We start from the raw sequence: 21,096 nt of genomic DNA on the forward strand, positions 1-21,096 counted from the left end.
TCTACCAAGAATGCCTGTGTTTCAGGAAAGCTGGAAGTGCTCAGTATTAATTATGCTGCATTTCTTTGTATTACTCTGGTACTGCTGAGAAATAATTCAATAAAAAAGTTTTGACTTTTAAAAAAAAATAATAATAATAATGGCCCCTTAGTATATTCATTCTGGTCTCCAGAGATCGAGGCACAGAAGTGCTCCTACTTCCTAAGGATCCACCTTGCCCTTCTAAGAGCTGTTCTCCTCTTCTATTATTTTTCCTTCTTTTTTAATAACAGAACCCGCTGACTCGTTATTATTGATTGATTATTCTGCTGACTGTGAAGCACCATTTCCCTCTGCGTTAATTCAAAGCTACCTCATTTTTCATACTTCATAACTTAATATATTATTTGAGCTGAAACGGTAAAGGAGAAATCTGTATTTCAGGGCAGGGAGGGAAGCGGGGCAGGAAAGAAATCCTCCAGATCTACGCTGTACAAGGAATCTTAAGTTGTGTCCATCCCCACTGATAGACCAGGTGATAAATCACAGCCAGTGCGTCCAAAGTAATACTCAGCGACATCCTGGCATTGTCACTGCAACCAAAATAGGACGACGGTACACTTCAGGTACTACAACCCTGGCCCCTCCAAGTCACAAAAGCGAGAGACTTGTTGGTGAAAAATTGCTTCTCTTTTTACTGCTTGCCTAGATCAGAACCAGCTACCTCCACGGGTGGATCTAAGCTTTTGAAGAGGGAGTATATATCATGTGGTGCATCATTAGATATAACATAACACACATTTTTCTCCACTTAAGGAGAAACTAGAAGCTTTACTAACATGCAAGGGGCCTAGCGCTACATTATTCAATTTAAGATCAAAGCGAAAATAAGTATAACTTTATGGGAGTGTTTATTAATTTGCAAGATTACATATTATGTTTAAAAAACACAACAAGTTAGGCAAAACATAGTCAAAGGATATTTTGTTATTAGCCCTCTAGTCTGCATAGTTAAATGTACATCTCTTATTCAGATTTATAAAACCAAATCTAGTCTTCTTGGACACCTTAACAATGCCTCCAATACTTCACTGTCAGTTATTTCTATGCCTGACTTAATAGAACTGCACCGGAGCTAAGGTTTTTAGGTACAGCTAAAAACAGTCTGTGGGACTGTTATAAAGAAGAGAAACCATCCCAGGAATGCCTAACACAGATGAATTGCAAAAGGAAGGACAGTTTAAATAGTGGAACATCAAGACCATTAAAAAGGAGAGAGTACCATTAACACCTATGGAATGAAGGGAGATTAGCAAGAGATTTTAATGAGCCATGATGCTAATTGACTCTACCAGTGCTGCCTGAACAGAAATGCCACTGGTTCTCCCAGATCTGCCCTGGCTGCCTCTTTAGTAGACAGATGCAACTTACCTCATGGCAACACAGAAGGGATTCACACGAGCTTTTTGGCTCTATCCTGTCCCTTCTGTTCATGGTGTTTTACACTCCCTCAGAGGTAGGTCAGTAGGATTGGGCATTGAGGTTTTGCAGTGGCCTATTTGGATTGATCCAAACACCTTTTGTCTCCCTCCATTCTAAGATTTAGAGAAGACATCGCCCGTTTCCTTGTTACAATGTGCCCTTAACCTCTTAATGAGTGAGTTTTTACTGCCATATGGCTACCTCTTGTGACATCACTACTGTTCATAATCAACATTTCCCATCTTAGGTAGTAGGGCTGTGTAAAGCTTCAGTCTCTGATTCGATTTGGTGGAGATTCGGACCGATTCGGTGGCCAAATCTCTGAATCTGAATCAGCAAGAGGGCACAGCAGCCCCCCTGGCTCTCCAGGGATCTAGCAGACCTCCTGAGGCTAAAAAGAAAGACCTTCAAAGGATGAAGGATGGGATTCACCTCCAAGGAGGATTATTCTGCACTGGTCCAGTCCTGCAGGGAGCAAACCGGAAAAGACAAGGCTGCAACTGAACTCCAACTAGCTTCGAGCATCAAGGACAATAAAAAGTCCTTTTTCAGATACGTGGGGAGCCGGAGGAAAAGCAAGGGCAACACTGGACCCCTGCTAAACCAGATGGGGCAACTGACAACTGACGCCCAGGAAAAAACCAACCTATTAAATGGGTACTTTGTGTCAGTCTTTCATCAGACCCATGGGTCGCCCATGCCCACTTGGGACAGGGAGGTCCGGGTGAGGGAGATCCCCTGCCCTCCATAAATGCTGACCTTGTGAAGGAACAGCTTGAGAAGCTGGAGACCTTCAAGTCAGCCGGCCCTGACAATCTGCACCCCAGGGCACTCAAGGAGCTGGCGAGCGTCATAGCCCAGCCCTTGGCACGGGTCTTTGAGAACTCCTGGCACTCTGGTGAAATGCCCAAAGACCGGAAGAAAGCCAATATGGTGCCAATCTTCAAGAAAGGGAGGAAAGTGGATCTGGCTAACTATAGGCCCATCAGCCTGACTTCTATCCCAGGGAAGATCTTAGAAACGTTTATTAAAGAGGCCATCTTTAATGGACTGGCCAATGCCAACATCCTGAGGGATAGCCAGCACACGTTTGTTGCGGGTAGGTCTTGCTTGACCAATCTCATTTCCTTCTATGACCAGGTGACCTATCACCTGGACAAGGGAGAAGAGATTGATGTCATATATCTTGACTTCAAAAAAGCCTTCAATCTGGTATCCCATGATCACCTCTTGGCGAAACTAGCCAGTTGTGGCCTTGGGTCCACCATGATCCGCTGGCTGGGAAATTGGCTCCGTGGTCGGACCCAGAGGGTTGTGATTGATGGCAGTCACTCATCGTGGTGCCCTGTGACCAGTGGGGTCCCTCAAGGCTCTGTCCTGGGACCCATCCTGTTCAACATCTTCATTAATGATGTGGACATGAGAGTCAGAAGTGGACCAGGCCAAGTTTGCCGATGACACCAAACTCTGGGACAAAGCATCCACACCAGAAGACAGGAGGGTAATCCAGGCTGACCTAGACGGGCACAGCAAATGGGTGGATGAGAGCCTGATGGTGTTTAACACCGAAAAATGCAAGGTTCTCCACCTTGGGAAGAAAAACCTGCAGCATCCTTATAGGCTCGGCAGTGCTACGCTGGCTAGCACTACAGAAGAAACAGACTTGGGGGTCATCGTTGACCGCAAGATGAACATGAGCCTCCAATGCAATGCTGCGGCTAGTAAAGCAACCAAAATGCTGACGTGCATCCATAGATGCTTCTCGAGCAAATCCCGGGACGTCATTCTCCCCTTGTACTCGGCCTGGGTGAGGCCGCAGCTGGAGTACTGCGTCCAGTTTTGGGCTCCACAATTCAAAGAGGATGTGGAGACGCTTGAGAGAATCCAGAGAAGAGCCATGCGCATGATCAGAGGTCAGGAAAACAGACCTTATGAGGACAGGCTGAGAGCCATGGGGCTCTTTAGCCTGGAAAAGCGCAGGCTCAGGGGTGATCTGATGGCCACCTATAAGCTTATCAGGGGTGACCACCAGGATCTTTCATAGATTTCATAGACATTAGGGCTGGAAGGGACCTCGGGAGATCATCGAGTCCAGCCCCCTGCCCAAAGGGCAGGAAGTCAGCTGGGGTCATAGGATCCCAGCAAGATAAGCATCCAATTTACTCTTGAAAGTGTTCAATGTGGGTGCTTGAACCACCTCCGCTGAACATTTGTTCACCAGAGCGCCCCAAGGGATGACGAGGTCAAACGGTCATAAACTCCTGCAAAACCATTTCAGGCTGGACATAAGGAAGAATTTCTTTACTGTCCGAGCCCCCAAGGTCTGGAACAGTCTGCCAGCGGAGGTGGTTCAAGCACTTACATTGAACACCATCAAGAATAAATTGGATGCTTATCTTGCTGGGATCCTATGACCCCAGCTGACTTCCTGCCCTTTGGGCGGGGGGCTGGACTCAATGATCTTCCGAGGTCCCTTCCAGCCCTAATATCTATGAAATCTATGAATCAGAGGACCCTTTAAGCTCTCCGAATCTAATCAGAGAGAGACTTGGAAAGATTCAGAGAGAGTAACATTAACACCTATGGAATGAAGGGAGATTAGCATACATTAGTGTACTCCTGTGGTACACTCCATGCACCCCCGCATGGCAGCAATCAAAAGCTGCACCTGCTACCTCCAGATACGTAGAAAAAACTTTTAAAGCTGTGTCTACGTCCGAAGCACTGGTTCTCCGAATCACCATCAAATCTTCAAATTCAGATTTGGCTGAATCAAATCAGGGACAGTGATCCAAATCAATGAACTGAATCACTGACCCCGATTCGGGCTGAATCCGAAACAAATAGGGCCGGCTTCACACACCTCTATTAGATAGTCATAGTGTAAGTACCTGGAGGCAGCTACTAAAGCAGGGGTGGGCAAAGTCCAGCCTGGGGGCTGGATTGGGCCTGCAGCAGAGTCCATTTCCCAGCAGCCCGTGCCCACATCACTGGGGCCAGTTCCCATAGAGATCCCAGCAGCAGCGGCACTGTGACAGCACAGGGCCAGGGTTTCTATGGAGACCACCCCCAACGGTGCTCGCAGGGCACACGACTAGGCAAGGAGCTGCTCCACAGCTGGGATCTTGTGGCAGTAGCAGTGTGGTCCAGAGCCGGGGTAGAGCTGTGATCCACTGGGCAGGGACGTGCAGGCAGCTCTGCCCTGGTTCTGGACCACACTGTCACCACTGCAAGGTCCCAGACCCAGCCGCAGAACAGTTCCCCATCCAGCTTCGTGCCCTACCAGCGCTGCTGGGGCCAGTTTCCATGGAAACCCTGGCCCCACACTGTCACAGTGCCACTGCTGCTCAGGTCTCCATGGAAACTGGCCGCAGGGACAGGGTCGGGGCTGCTGGGTCCGCTCTCTGCCACTAAGAGATACAGACTCCTGGGCTAGAGGGACCAATGGCCTGACCCAGGGTGAAATTTCTTACATTTTTGGCACATGGAGCAAACCTTAACAGCTTCTTTAGTGTCATCATTCATTTGAAGCCAGAACAAAACATTTTCACAGTCTTTGCCATGACGTTTTAAGTCCCTATATGACCATTGTGCATCTTAAAAGAAAGATCTCAAGAATCACTATCTGGGTGCTTTAGAAGAAATTCCACCTAGTGCACACAGAGTTCTCCCTTAAACTGATAATATGGCTTGGAATATACCGTCCTATACAAATTATTTCCTAGAGGGTCTCATCCTCAGCAATAGCTCTGGCAGTCATAGTCTGAAATTAAACCATATTTGCCCCATTAGATTTACATATGTTATATAGCATCTAACTATGGACTTTGCCCTACTGCACTTTTGAAAGTGTGCCTGCATTAACTGAATCTTCCCAAGTTTTTGATTCATACTCAATTTGCAAATGTGTGCTCTGCTTTCCTAAGGACACCCAACAGAACCCTGCTGATGCATACAGTATTTAGCATCAGCCATTTCTGCCAGCATTTATCTCTGAGAATTAGTAGAAAATGTCCTCTTTTTTACATATTTATTTAATTCTTTCGACTCTATGCATAAGCAAAGGCTTCCATCTCCTTGGAGTGCTCCTCTTCCCACAGAAATCAGTGACTCTACATTTGTGGCTGGTTCTTTTGTTTCCCAGGGCAATGGGCTTATTATCTAGCTCTTCTTCTAACTTCTACCTTAGGCACAGCGAATTTTCTTAGGCACATTAATTGTGAAGTGCAGATCGGCAGCTCTACTCTGTATGCTGTTGAGAGCTTACCTATCCCCTGGACAACATCCTCCAACTTGCCCTCATTTATAGTGATGTCCTGTCTGTTCAAAGAGTGCTCTTTCTGTATGGCACACAAATCTTGACATAATTTTAACCCCAATCTGGGAATCTCATTTCCTGATACAAATGATATCTTTTCCGATTTATTATTTACACATACATGCCATTAAAATACTGCTGCCACACTCCCCCCCAACACACACACACACCCCTTTTAGCATCTACTGCCTGATGACTTCTCTTCCAGTGCTAAAACCAATGTTTCTGGCACCACACTGAGTTGTATCTGCCTTAAAATTAATACACGTGCCATTTACTTTCAGGCTGACAGCCCATTCATCTTCTGCTCCACCACTGCCCTTTGTTCATATGAGGAATTCCTCGGAGCTAGTGGTGCTGTTGTTATTCTCTTTGGCCATGCTGGGCATTGATCAAGGGCTCAATTACCTTCTTAAAATTGGGATAGTAGCTCTTCAGCTTAAGACCTGTCACAGACTTTTCTATATTTTCACCTCTTTTTACTAAAAACCCTCCTCTCATATGCTTTGTTTGTACATCGATGTAGCACTCCTCAAATATCTATGATACAGTTTTGTAGCATCTTCTCCCCCTGCTTAGTGAAAGCTATTAAAGCCAACAAAGGGCTTCAAAGCCAGCTCATATCGGCAACAAAGATTTGCCTGGCACCAACTGCCTGCAAACAGAGAGTAAAGCACTGTTTAAAGTTTTTCTGCTTGTCCTCAATTTTTCTAGAGTGTTTCAATTCTGTTGGTTGTAGCCATGTTGGTCTAAGGACACAGGCAGGCAAGGTTCCTTGGGAAGATGCGATATCTTTTACTAGACCAACTAAATAGTTCGGGGGGAGGAGGGGAGTTCGTTGCAAGCTTTCGGGCACAAACACCCCTCTTCAGGCACTGGGAGACTCTGCTGCTGTTATGAGTTCTCCAAGGTAGAAAAGACGCTAAAGTATAGCAAGAAGTCTGTGACAATGCAAACGAGTGGAAGATTGGAAGACGATGGTTTTGGGAGACATTGCAACCTGCCTAATGCCTGATACACCACATAACCTGCTTCAAGCTGACTTACATTGCTGCATTTCCCTCCCTTCCTATCTCTACCTTCTATTTCTCATACGTGCAGCAGAGTTTCCCAGTGCCCGAAAAAGAGTGGTTGTGCCCGAAAGCTTGCAAAGAACTGTTTTCTAACTGTTTAGTTGGTCTAATAAAAGATATTACATCTACCCAAAGAACCTTGCCTGCCTTAATGCTGGTGGGGCTTTAACAGCCCTGTTCTTGCACTTGGAGGTGTGGTCGCTCTATGCTTCAACACTGAACAATACATGAAAGCAAGAGATACTCACAGCCACAGTGTCTACTTCATCCTCATCAACACGACATAACACAAGCCCTCGCATGGCACAAAAAGTGGTTCCAACTGGCTTACCACATATGCCACCTACTCAAGGCTGTTGTGCGCGGCAGAACTTCATCTTGTTTAGATCTACTGGGATACTCATAGACATTTCCTAGCCATTAGGCCTGGAAGGGACCTAGCAAGGTCATCGGGTCCAGCCCTGCTCTTCTTATTGGCATGCCACCTTCAACCATGCATCTGTTGCAGCCATCAATGGCCATCTTGCAAGGCTGGCTGGCTCTCAAGCCTTTGGTCCCCGGATCCAAAGCCTCTGGTTCCATCTTGAACCTGACCCCACAGTTCTTCTCTTCCCTGAATCTCTGCTGGACCAGAGACGTTGTGAGGATTAACACAGGACCCAGCAATGAGCCAGCAACATGAAGACAATATTTGCCTGCCTCGTAGGGCTGCTGTGAGAATTAAAATCTATTGATGAGCATAAAACGCTCAAATACCGGGTCAAGGGGAAAAATATAATGAACGACATTATGAACCAACCCACTTCTCTGCCTCTCCTGACAGTTGTCCTGCCCTGGGAGGTCTCTCTCATGCCCAGTTCCATACAAGCCAAGTTCCTTATGTATGAAAATGTTTACAGGTTTCAACCCTGAACCTGCAGCCAGGTCCTTCTGCCCATGTTGCAAAATGTACCTCCATGCACAACTCAGGTCTTCAAAACAGCTCTGCAGGTATGTCTTGTTCTCAACTGACTGCATGATGCCTTTTTTCCATGAGGCTTCCTAGCATGTTTTTGCAGCCACCTGAAAACCCCCAATTGCCACAATGTCCCCGGAGTTGCAGTTTGCCTGCCCTTGTCTCAGTATGATCTCTAGTAGATTATGTTTGTTTTTTATTCCTTTATGTATTTTGGGCAGAAGGCAATTTAACAAAGACCTTTTGTGGAAGAGGCACAAATTATGTGTAAAATGAAAGGAAAGAGCAAATCTCTGCCACCTTGCCATCTGCAGCTCTACACAGGGGGGGCATAAATGTGTCTAGTTTAGATGGTACCATATATTAAATGAATATATATCTTTAATAGCCATTTTAGAGTTTGCTTCTATATTTTATTCCCTCTTTCAGGAGAAATAAAATGAAAGACAACAGAGAGAAAAGAACAGGCACAAGAAACTGTAGACAGAGTAGGGCAGGGAAACGGTCACCGGTTTTTGTGCCAGTGGCCGAACAGCTGGGTTCTGCAATCTGTTGAACAAGACACTTCCCCTTGGTTTCCCTTCGACTCTTTCATCTAAACCAAGTTGGCTAACCCATGGCACACATGCCACAAGTGGCCCAGGTGGCTGCTGTAGAGGACGAGAGCCCCACACAACCAGCAAGGAGAGGCACTGGAATGGAGGAAGGGCCTACAGCCTCCACCCGGAGGAAGTGCCAAAAGCCAGGTGAACCCCTTCCTGGCCCTACAGCTGCTGCTGAATTAAGGGCTCTGGATCTTCATTTGCCATGTAAAAAGGAGATGGCTGTAGGGCCAGGGAAGGGCTCTTGGCAGTGACGTGTCCTCTTGAAACCGTTGCTACATGATGTCAAGGGAAGTCAAGGGAGCTGTGCTTTAAGCATCCCCCCCGACACACATGCTTCCTTCTGTATGGACGGAGGTTCGAGTCCCTCTGCCTCAATTCTAATGCCCGAGGGCACAAACTCTGTGAGGTCTATCTGTAGGGGCACCTGCTGCCTGCCTCCCCCCCCCCACAGCCTCTTCCCCCCATCTCCTCGCCACCTCTGCTCCCCTGGCTGCCCCTCTCCGGCTTCCCTTTGCTAACAGACTCCCAGCCTGGCCCCATAGCAGCAGCGTGAGGGGAGTTGAGCTGGGGCCAAACTCAGTGCCCCAGGGTAGCACGGAGGTGGACCCTGCCTCGTGGAGCAGACGCCAGGAGAAAGGTGAGACCCAAGGCTGGGGGGGACAGGCAGGGGACAAGACAGAAGCAGAGGGGCAAGCTACTTGACCCCCCCACACACCTCCTGCCTCCCCACTGCCTGACTCCTGCAGCAATGAGGGCAGAAATTCAAGATGATCCTCCAATAATTAGATCCCAGACACCAAAACTTATAACTAAGTTTAAAATTTCTGTACGTAGCATCTAATTCTTGGGGGTGGTCGTCTTAAAGTCAGAGTCACCTTGTATTCGAGTAACTGCAGGATTAATAATTTCACCATCCAGTAGAAGGCATACACCATTGCTAGATTTCATTTTGTCCCTGTTACGCTTTCCAAATTCCTTTTTATTGTCCTTAGTCTTAGGAGTCATGAATTTTCCCAAATATTTTTAGCTTCCCTCATCAATTGGTCAGTATTATATAACCATGATTCTTTAGTGGACGAGGCTGTAGTGCGCAGGTTCCCTCCCTCACGTACAGCTGGATTTAGGAAGTGAGTAGTGACTGAGGGAAAGAATTGCAGGTACAGCAAAGATGGTCTCATGGGGCATTTAGACACGTAGTTTTGTCCCGCACCGGAGATCTGCCTCTTTGGAGCAGACCTGATTAATCTGCATGCAAACTGAGGCAAACTGCGTGCAGAAAATAGCAACGGTGTGCTTTTGAACTAAAGTACCTCCAATGTGCTTCAGTTCAAAAGCACGCTGCCGCCATTTTCTCAGCTCTGACATGCATTTCCCCCTTACACAACTACAAGCGTCACCGCGCCAGATGCTTTTCAAAGCGCCCGACGCTGTGGCACTTACACGTGTAAAAAAAGCCCACGGTTAACAAAGAGGAACTCTGCCCTGGAGACCTGACTTCAATCCCTCCTCCTGCCACAGTTGCTACATGATGTCAAGGGAAGTCAAGGGAGCTGTGCTTTAAGCATAGAAAATGCCATAAAATGTTAAGTACTTTGCAAAATAAGGCCTCAGGCCTCTCAAATTGGGCATCTAAAATTAGTGGACACTTCTGACCTTAATTATCCTTGGCATTAGTTTCTCATTTGTACAATGGGGACAATAATGCCACCTTGCCTCATAGTGGGGTTGTGAAAATAAACCATTAATATCTGAGCCGTCACACATGCTAGAGATGAGGGGTCATTGAGAAGCCCATAAGGAAATGAATAACTATCTGTAGAGCAGGGGTTTTATAACGAGCAGTAAAAAAGGCATGGGGACCAACCTGTGTTCTCATGATTAACATGTACTGAGGATTGCCTCTGCACCCATTGGGGTACAAAGGCCAAATGGTCCCAGTTTGGGGAACACGGAAAACTGCATTTAGGTCCTTCCATTAGCTTAACCGCAGATCCGTCACTTCAAACTATGCAAGTGGATCCATGTGTACAATACAGCTATAGCAAATGGGGCTGTGCGAGCAGACGCACAAATTCATCTCCATGGTCCTCAATGCATTATCAAAGCTTAAATACTGACCAAATTGAAATCTCTCTAAGAGACTGAAAAGACCCTGGAGACTGTGAATTGAGGAGGTGCCCAGATACCACTGTAATGGCTGTAACAAAAAGCTTAGCAGAAGAAAAAGATTTTATTTTAATAATAATAGACGCAGCTTTTTATTTCCGTATGATCATCGCTTATGTACACTCTGTACATGCTACCCAGTCAGGGATTTCCAAAGCATTTTACAAACTCTAATGAATATAATCTCCTAGGCTTAATTTGCCCATGTGCTGAAAGCATTCGTCCCACAAGAGAGTAATGACAAAAAAAAGAGATGTAGGGAATATTTTAAGGGACCCTCTGTTTTAAGATAATTCTAGTAACTGCATTGTTTTTCCTTTACATAGCGCCTGCCATCCAAGAATCTCCAAGCATTTTAGAAACACTGATGAACTGTGGTCTGGCACACAGAAATCACACCTCCTACTTACAGAGGAGCAGACTAAGGAAGAGAGAAATTAAGAGACTTGCTCACAAAGCGGGAGCCAGGAGGAGATCCCGGGAGTTTTGGATGCCTCCCACCACGCTGCTACAAGTCTTCTGCTCCAGCTGCCTTAAACTCACGTTCCCAAAGGTCTTCATAGCTGGGTCTCTGTGCGATTCTCCAAATATCGGAGATTATAAGTCATTTTTCTGAGGTGAAAATTTGCAATGGGACCTAGTCTGACAAGCAAGGTGACACACAGTCACGTGGTTAAGACAGTGACCCGAGACTCAACAGGCTTAAGTTGAGCTCCTGGCTCAGCCACAGACTCTGTGGGCATGTCTACATGTGCATTTACTGTGCAGTAACATTGCAGTGCAGTAGTGCTGTGTGTACACCGATGTGGGAGTAAAGTTACTCCCATGTCGGTGCACACAAATAGGGTTACTGAGCAGTAAGGCATCTACACATGGCTTACTGCACAGTAACTACTCAGGAGTAAATTTGTACCTGCATCGTGCAGGTAGCAATTTTACTCTCGAATTGGAGGAAGTTGCCAAAGTTACTGAGCAGTATGGGTGTGCGTGTGTAGACATGCACCCGTACTGCACAGTAATTTTCAGTTACTGTGCAATAACCTAAGTTACTGCGCAGTAACAGAGCATGTGTAGATGTGCCCCACGTAATCTTAAGCATGGCACTCCATGTCCTTATGCCTCAGCTCCTTTACTATATGGTGAGGACCATGCCATTTCTTTATTCCCGGTTTTTCTTTGTTTCACTTATCTTGATTGCCAGCTCCTTGGAACAGGGGCAGTTTTATTACACACTACCCTGGTCCTGGCACAATGAAATCCTGAAGTCAGCTGGAATTTCTAGGACCTCCCATTATAATAGTAATGAGAGTTGCATTCAACCCATCCATATGTGTTGTATTATGTGCCTATATCACAACAAAGGACACACCATCCCCATCTCACCTGTTTGGGTCTGAGCACTGCAACAGAGAGGACTACTCCAAAAAGTTATGGAGCCAGGGAAAGAGGGAGAGGAGAAAGGGTCCCATCTTTGCCAGAACCCAGATAATTTAGCCTTCCTTTAATGAAGCTGAGAATGGATCATTATTTGTGCTTCATTGGGCTGAAAGAAAAGATCAGGACTAAAAGACAGTGAAAGAAATAGTTCTATTATGCCTTCCCCATGGCTCTAACGGAGTCACTGCCTTTTTGTTATGAATACGCTCTCTCCAAGATGAGAACAGTGTGTGTCAGTTTGCAGCACATGCTGTTTATCAGAGTGTCAACATAATAAGTAAAAAGGGTCCAAAGAAACCTTCCATCTGCCAAATGGCTTTAGGACACTCCAGAGCTCAGCTCCCCACTGCTTGCTCAGGACGGAATATCAGAAAAACCAACAGATCATAAATGACAAATGGACGTGCTGGCAAGAGATGGCAGCTCAATTCAGGCTGGGTGAGTGAGCGCCAGGTGCATGCTGGGAACCGCTGCTTCGTCACCCTATCACCTGGCAGAGGCTCCGGGAGGAAATCAGATGCTTGTGGAATTTCCACTGAGGTCAAAGAGATTGAGAAAAAAGCCACGACTCAGGTGCGGGGAGGAAATGTGCTGCTATTATTTATTATTTGCATTGTAACTGCATCTACACACTCAGAGCTCCAGAGCTCCAACCTGCCAGATGCTGTACACATACGATGAAAGGATGATAATGGCTCCAAAGAACATGTACTACAAGCGTGTAATGAGAAATTAGTATTAAGCCCACATGACCTTCAGCAATATGAGATTGTTGGTCTCCACCGACAGAGATACCACCCTAATCGTCTCCACCGACAGAGGGCAGATACCACCCCAAGGTCTCAACCATGGTTCAGTTGGGTAACTAAGTTCAGCTTCCCTGCATTTCCTTCCTTGCCTTCAATCCTATTGAGTAAAAGTATTCCCCCCATTGAAAAGGACAATGGTATAATTCTTCTCGGCGCTAGCTGGTAAACAGTTGCCTTACTTCTTACTAGAGCTACTCGCATTTCAGTGGTGGGAAAAAATAATCTGATGGTGCCTAACCCATGATGATTTTCTGCACTTCTGTATCCCTACATACTATTCAACACTTTGGAGAGGCACCAAATGAGGCTTTAGGTTCTGGAAACAATCAGAAGCGAAAGGTGGTTTCTGTCTATGCGACTGCCTTTGCTAGCTCTGTGTTGTGGAAAACCCTACCATGACTTGATGTCTAACAGGATAGTAGGCTGAAAAAATATTTCTGAATGCCTTCAACTGAGCATAGGGATATTGCTTTTTATCAGGAGCAACTCTTGTTTAAATCTCATGATTTAATTAGCTCATATCTTGGGGTTTGGGGACTGGATATATGTTACTTGTTTAGATGGGCCATGCACAAACATAGGATCTCATGGTGGAGTCCTGCAAGGGCATCAACTGAAACACATACTCCCTAAAATTAATACCAATCTAGTATACCAGTGCAAAATACATAAGGATCGGGAACAGACAGACGTGCAGCTACCCTAGGGCAGTTCACACAGGGGTAGCTATTGCACTTCACCCTTTGATGTGGGGGGGAGCTGGTAATAACCTGTTTGCCACTAGCAAGCAACTACCCCAATGGACAAGACAGATGACACTGAATCCAGTCTCATTAGCGCCATTCCAGTTTTACTCCTGATTCTTTCAGAGGTAATGCTCCACCGGATTAGATGAAATAACACAAATTTAGGAGCTGGCTTCATCTGTTTACTACATGTAATATCCATTAAACAGCTAGCTAGACAGACAGACAGACAGACAGATGGCTAGCTAGATAGATAGATAGACAGACAGACATCTGTCTCTATAGATAGACATAGATGTCTCTCTATACATAGGCAGACAGACAGACAGATATTTCTCTCTATATAGATAGATATAGATCTATCTATATCTATATAGCTGTTTAATGGATTTAGGCCCTTGTACAGGCCCTTTGCACACAAGGGAACTTCACCCATGGAAATTATTCATCTGCACCAATCTCTAGGAGGGCCTATATGTGAGCCACTACATCGTTCGGGACATAGCCTGGAGCCACACTCTTTGCCAGTTCAGGACAAGAGCTGAAGAAAAGTGTTGAATCCAACTGATATTGCAAGTAGCCAGACCATAATTACCAAAGAGGACTCCTGCCAGGACACTGGACTTGTCACTTCCTTTTTATTAGGCATGAAAAGGAGTCTTAAATGAGCATGAATATGTGGAGGCTCATTCACTCCCCACATGACCAATATTCGTGTGCATGTGTGGTGCTCAGTTTTGTGCTCATCTGCTGCATTGTTTGCTTGATGCTTCTTTGTGTTTCTCCATCTATTTGATCTCAGTGGAAAGCCCTTGGAGATGCATAATCCATTTTTTCTATTAGACCTTTTTGACACAAAAAAAAAATGAGGCTTCCACTAAGGAAAACTATGGCCAACTGCCCACAGAAAATGTCAATATTTCACTGAGCAAACACACACCTGGGAACGGAAACATTTTGGTTCAAAGTGCTGTCGTCCATCCCCATGGGTGAGTGAGGGAGGAGAGGAGACATTTTCCGTGGTGCTCTACACCCTGGGAATTATATGACAAGCCCATCTTCTCGCCAAAAGGGAGAAAGCAGAGCTTTACAGGAGATGTGGTCTCTGCAGAGAGCCTGGCCAATGACAGAAAATGGGAACATAAGAAATTCAAATGAAAATTCCCACGTGGAAGCTGAGCACCATTTGGCTTTGGGGTCCTGGCCAAATACTCCCTCCTTTTTGATATGTCAACAAGTCATCACTCTTCACAGAAAACTGCAATGAACAGGAACCCCATCACTTTTTTTTGGTCAAATTTTTCCACGGGAAAGAAAAAATTAACTATTCTCCTACCTGCTCTACTACCCCACAGGCAATTTTCTGTGTCTTCCAGGTTGGAGACAGAACGATGAATAAGCAGCTCTGAACAAACTTATGTGGGACTTGAGAGACCGACAGGTATTTTGCCAACCCTGTTCATCCCGGTTGCGTTTCACCCTCGGTGCACATCCAAGGAGGAGGGAATTCCCTAAACCAGAGAGCTGCAGAAAAGCTAAGCCATGTATTTGCAAACCGTAGGTGTCCCACAATGGCCACCTCAGAGGCAGAGCTGGAGAGGCAAGTTATACTCACCGTCACTATGTCTTTACTGCAGCAAGCACAGATGCTTGGTGCCCAGGTCCAAGCACCCAAGCTAGGGTGTGAGCAACCTCCCTGCAAAGCCATCTCCAAGTCCTGTGCTCACCCTGGTGCTATAATACACATGGGCTTTGCTCAGCTTTTAGATCCAGCTGTCACGGCTCTCTGTGTTGCAGTCACCCGAGCTACTCTGTGATTCTTTTAGCCCAAATTGTGAAAGGACGCGACTGCCACACAGGGAGGATTATGGGAAGACACGGAGGACTTGCAAAGCTGTGACAATTCCAGAGGCACAAATGCAAGGCTGCCCCCAAATGATCCAGCTGCACACCGGTACCTGAGCTGGGGCCTCGAAGGTGGCTGGACACGATGCTGGCACGTCACTCCTTTGTGTGCCAGTGGCTACAGAGATTGGTGTGCCTTAAACCCACCAGCTCGCTGCACAATTGGCTGGCCTTGATCTGGACTAGGAAACTGTTAACGTCTAACTGATTTCGATGGCATGCTCACTGCAAAGTGGGCAGGTCACCAACCTGCCTGAACACTGCCTGACTTCTAATCCTAGCCCCCCACCCACCCACCCACCTCCAGATTCACAGGAGAGGGGTTTCCATGTGGACAGGAAAGGAGCTAGGAGCCACATGCAGGGAAACCACAAAAACTCTGCCCTAAGGCAGACTAGGGGGAAACAAATCCCTTCCAACCCACTCCTTACAGCCGGCTCCACACCAAGGGAACAACCAAGGCACAAACACCGGTGCACATAGAGAAACTGGCTGTTGGACATCCAGTTTAATTCACAGGGTTGTAATCAGTATGCATACATCTCAGGATATCCAGTAGCAGTTAAATCTCTTCACAGCACCTAGAGATTCACTTGCATCAATTCACATCCATTACTCAATCCCTCCTTCCACAGTTGTCCTCATAATATAATCGAGGTTTGAGCCCTTCCTTCCCTTCTTGTGCATGTTCTTGCTTACACATAAGTGTTTCTCAGCAATCAGTGTCAAGAGCGTCTCTAGCACTAGCTGCAGGTCCCTGAACAGAGAAAACACCTGCAAGAGTTATGGAGATGCCAAAAATATCTGGGGTGGAAATGTTTAAAAAAAAAAAAAAACCTGAACAAGTCAAACTTTTCTTTGCACAACTTTGGAGCAGGTTGTTTAATTCTAAACTGCACCATATGCCTGCCCTGACACAGGTCAATTAATCCTGCTGCCCTCACTGCATGTATACACACACACACACACGTCTCTTATTTCCATGTTACAACCACAACTGATTTAGCCTCAGCCCTTCACCCCAAGCCCTACTTGTGCCACACGCCAACCTGGACTTAGAGGGCCCGAGGCTAACAGAGCCATCTCAGCTTAGTCCAGCTGAGGACTGGCCTTTTCATGGCTAGTTTGGGTGACTCACCTCACCACATAGGTTTGTATCACAGGGTTCATTTCCCACCCCATGTCTCACATCCCAAAGAAGATGCATGTGGCTCCCATCCCTGGATGGATCGAACTACAGCCAAGAATGCAGCCTTAAAAACAGAGAACAAGAGTTTTGCCCTACAGAAAATACAGCTTTAAAAACAAAAGATAGCTGCAAAAAGCCCAGTTGGCTTTTGGCATATCCTCAAGGCTGGGCCAGATGTGTGTAGTTGCACAACACAAAACCCAAGTTAATGGATTCAGTGAGCCTCAGCTTTTCACAGTGCTCATCAGTGCTTCCCTTAAATCCTGTGCATCTGCAGCAAAGGTAAGCATCTACGTGACGATTCTCTCCTGCAAGCCGGAGCCGTAAGCCCTGTTTCAACCTGTATGGTGCTGGGCTGAGCCAGATATTTTCTTGCAGAAGCTTTCACGCACATGGAGAATGGGTGAGCATGCAAACCGGAGTGAGAGACACAGGGACACACTGCTGATTAAAGCTTCTAACTGGGGGGGGTGGAAATTTCACAGCAACAGGCGCTTTGACTTCCTGTCGTGGAAATAATCCTCGCAGAAGAAAGCCACTGAGGATTTCACAGTCGCCCATGTGCTACACAGCATGATGGCTTGAAGTTTCACGGTAATAATGAGAAGCAAACTCCAATCCCCCACAGCAAGGCGTACAAGTCCCTGCTAACTGAGCAAGAGAAGACCTACTCTGTGCTCACACCAGTACAGCACCCGGGGTGCAACCGCCGTCCGGTTCTGCATCCAGCCAGGGCTCGTGCAGTTACAGGATCATAGGAGTAGGTCTGGAAGGGACCTCACAAGGTTGTCTAGTCCAACAGTTATCAACCATTTTTGTACCAGGATCCACTTGTAAACATCGATGGCTGGTTCTGGTCCGGTGCCCTCCATCCCCAAACCCCAGACCCCCAGTAAGTGGGGCATGGAAGGCCCCAAGCAGCCCCTCTCAGGCTAAAACTGCCAGCCTGCAAGGGAAAAGCCACGGTTTCCCACATTTGTCTTCTTTAAAGGAGAATCCATTTAAAAAAAAATGTTTGCAATCCTTTCATATATTCTGGGGACCCACAGGTTGAGAAATGCTGGTCCAGTCCAGCCCCCTGCTCAAGGCAGGATGTCCCTGAATAACCAGCCCAACCCAGCCCAGCCAAGCACCTGTCCAACCTGCTCTTCAAAATTTCCAGGGATGGAAATCCCGCAATTTCTCTAGGCAGCTGGCACCATGCTTGAGCTCCCTCATAGTCAGAAAGCTCCTCCTAATCTCCAACCTCAATTTCCCCTGCTGCAGCTTGAGATCATTGATCCTAATCCTGTCCCCTATGGCCACGAAGAAAAGCCCATCTCCATCCTCTCTATAATCCCCCTTCAGGCACCTGAAGACTGTTATCATATCACCATTCAGTCTTCTCTTCTGCAAACTGAATAATGGAGGTACCATTGTCTCAGTCTCAAAGCATTGTGAAAACACTAATTAATTTATCCATGCAGAGCCTCTCTCAGCAAAGTAAGGACTGTTATTCCCACTTTACAGAGGCAGCAAAGAGAAAGTCAGTGCTCAAGGAATAGATGTAGCTCCTGGCTGCTACCCCTTGCTGTTTTAAAAAACACCCGCAGGGAATTGCAGCTTTTTGGCAATGCCACTGAGGAACCACAGGCTGCATTGCTCAAACATATGCCCCGATGTCTAGACATCCTCCCTCAAAGTCTCTCCACATCCAAGCCCTCTGGGGTAGCAGGCACGGCAGCGAGCTGTGCTGACATCTAGTCCCTGGGGCCCAGTGCATGGGCTTGGGCAAGACACTTAATCACTCTATGACTTGAGTGTGCACCTCTGTAGTACAAGCAGGGACGATTCAAGGTGGCATCCTCTTGGCATGAAACAAATAAAGACAGAGGGGCTTCCCTTTATTTACACAATGGAAGAGCATTTATTCTGCAGACATGATGCTGGAAGTCTTCCACATGTATGGGGAATTGTGCAAGCATAAGCTCACTCCTGTGCTCCTGCCCCCTGGAAAGCATGTATGGTAAAGCTTATTATTCCCGGCTTTGCAGACAGAAACCACTGAGGCAGAGAAATCAAGTCCTAATAGCATATTGTGAGCAGAATAGAGCCCCAAGAATGCAACAGAGGAGTCCACGATCATTCTTGCCACCTATGTGGAGGCCACTGGCAGATGAACGCTTATTTACTTGGGGAAGTAGGGGAAAGATACCACCCCAGTCTGGGCCTCTGTCTGCCCACCTGCAAAGTGGAGACAATGCTACTTGCCTCCTGATCAGCTCTGTGGATGAAAAGTGCTGCAGGGGCCCAAACCAAAGTGGGCTAAATGCTTCTCTAGATCTGAAATTCCAGTGCAACATGTATTGGTGAAAAGCTTTATATGTGGACCACACGTGTGGCTGGTTTCTTGCTTTACTGTGCCTTAAATTGGCTGAGTGTGAGGCAGGACTACTATTTATGGCACGATTTACATGTTAATTATGTCATAAATGTCACATGGGCGAGGGCCCCGCCCCCCCAGCAGCAGTGTAAAGAGCCTTAACGAAGTATAAACAGCTGAGTGCACACCCTGAGTAACCAGGAAAAGGCCCTTAAGCAGGATCAAACAGCTGAAAGCGGGCTGTTCCACACCAATTAGCAGAGATGCTTAATTGCATAGAAATCAGACATTTGGCACAAATAGTATTTTTAATATTGAAATAAATAGGTTTCAGCCAGTGGCTAGTGTCATTTGCATGATAAAAGTGGCTGCTCACCTTAACTGCAGACCTCTTCAGAGGCTTATACTGCATTGCTATTATAGAGGCAGGGGGCATCCCGATGCTGATGAATCAGCATAACAGGTCTGCACACAACAAATAATGCAATGGGATTGTCACGATGCCGCAAAAGCTTGGGAAGAAGAAACAAGGCTTAAATCCTTGTGCCTTGTACTTTAATTGAGCCCAGGGTTGTGCTGTGATTCAGGTATATTATGTTTATGTAACTGGCATTTGGCTGAATGTGTAATTCTGATTTAACAGCTGAAGAGAGGCATTTGTGGGCTTCAAAGGAATCTGACAGGTAATTCCCACTGTAGTTCTGCAGGGTAGCTGAGAAGTAATTATCCTTCTCACTAGTAAATCAATTAGGAATGGATGTATGCAACACTCTTCTCCTCCTCCAAGTAACTGCTAATCCTCTAAGCACTAATGAGCAGACAGTGTTAGCAACACCCTGCTAACTGATCAAGACTGAGCTGGAGGGTTCAGGCTTGGGGAGACACTGAAACACAAGACAAGAAACATCTCACCTCCTGACAGTCACCACACACACATGTGCGTGTGCTGGCACGTGCCTGCATTCACACCCACATGCATACATACGTGTATATTGGCACGTGCCTGCATTTGCACACACATACGTACATACGTGTGTTTGCACGTGCCTGCATTTGCACATGCGTGTGTGTGTTGGCACATGCCTGGATTCGCACCCGCATGCATACATACCTATGTACTGGCACATGCCTGCATTCGCACACACATAAATACATACATGTGTTTGCACATGCCTGCATTCGCACATGCATGCATACATGTGTGTGACAGCACATGCCTGCATCCACACATGCATGCATACCTGTGTTGGTGCATGCCTGCATTCACACATGCATGCATGCATACCTGTGTGTTGGCACGTGCCTGCATTTGCACACACGTGCATACATACCTATGTGTTGGTACGTGCCTGCATTTGCATACATACATATGTGTGTTGGCGTGCCTGCATTTGCACGCACAGGCATACATTCACACACATGCAAATCTGAGTGTCTTTAGCTGTGGACCAATGTAACTCTAAACCATTTTAAAAGGAGAGAAGGGGCTTGCAGTGCTTCCCTGTTCTGATTTAACTTGTCTGTCCGCTCCTGCACCAGAACATGAGAGCTAAACGGACTTTAAACTCGTGCAAAACAGATGGAAAATTACAGCTGTTCAACCCCACTATGCTGGAGGATGGTGTAGCCGGTGCCACAAAAAGAGGGAATCTCAGTATTATAAATTAGAGCTGTGTCCAATGCCATGAGCGGCCAAGGAGAATTTATTCTGATTATGCAATGGGAAATCTCTCTTGGTGGAGTCACACAAACTGAAGAGGAATTAGCTCTTCAACTTGCATCCACAGATCCATGAATTTTAGGGCCGGAAGAGCTTATGAAAAAACAAAACAAAACAAAACAAAAAGTCATTGCTTCTTGCTCAGAATAGCGGCCAGATCACAGTGGCTTTCAAGAGAATTCAGCCTGTACCTAGAAAAATATAAAAGCCACCCTACATGGACACATACATACATAGACATTGTACTTCTGGCTGATTGCTATAGAAATGTGCCTGCCCTTAGGTTCCAGACAGAGAAAAAAACATCAGTCCTGTAACCTCTGTGGCCTGACCAAGGATGGAAGAAAACA

General features: G+C 46.4%; 1 protein-coding gene across 2 annotated transcripts in view; it reads right to left on the reverse strand.

Moving 5' to 3' along the window:
• The window catches only part of SORCS3 (sortilin related VPS10 domain containing receptor 3), a 432,841-nt gene that overhangs the window by 211,594 nt on the left and 200,151 nt on the right, over positions 1-21,096 (reverse strand). The window lies entirely within an intron of this gene.

The sequence above is a fragment of the Crocodylus siamensis genome, chromosome 7 (assembly GCF_052110815.1).
Source record: "Crocodylus siamensis isolate JL-2025a chromosome 7, ASM5211081v1, whole genome shotgun sequence".
In the NCBI taxonomy this organism is placed as follows: Eukaryota; Metazoa; Chordata; order Crocodylia; family Crocodylidae; genus Crocodylus; species Crocodylus siamensis.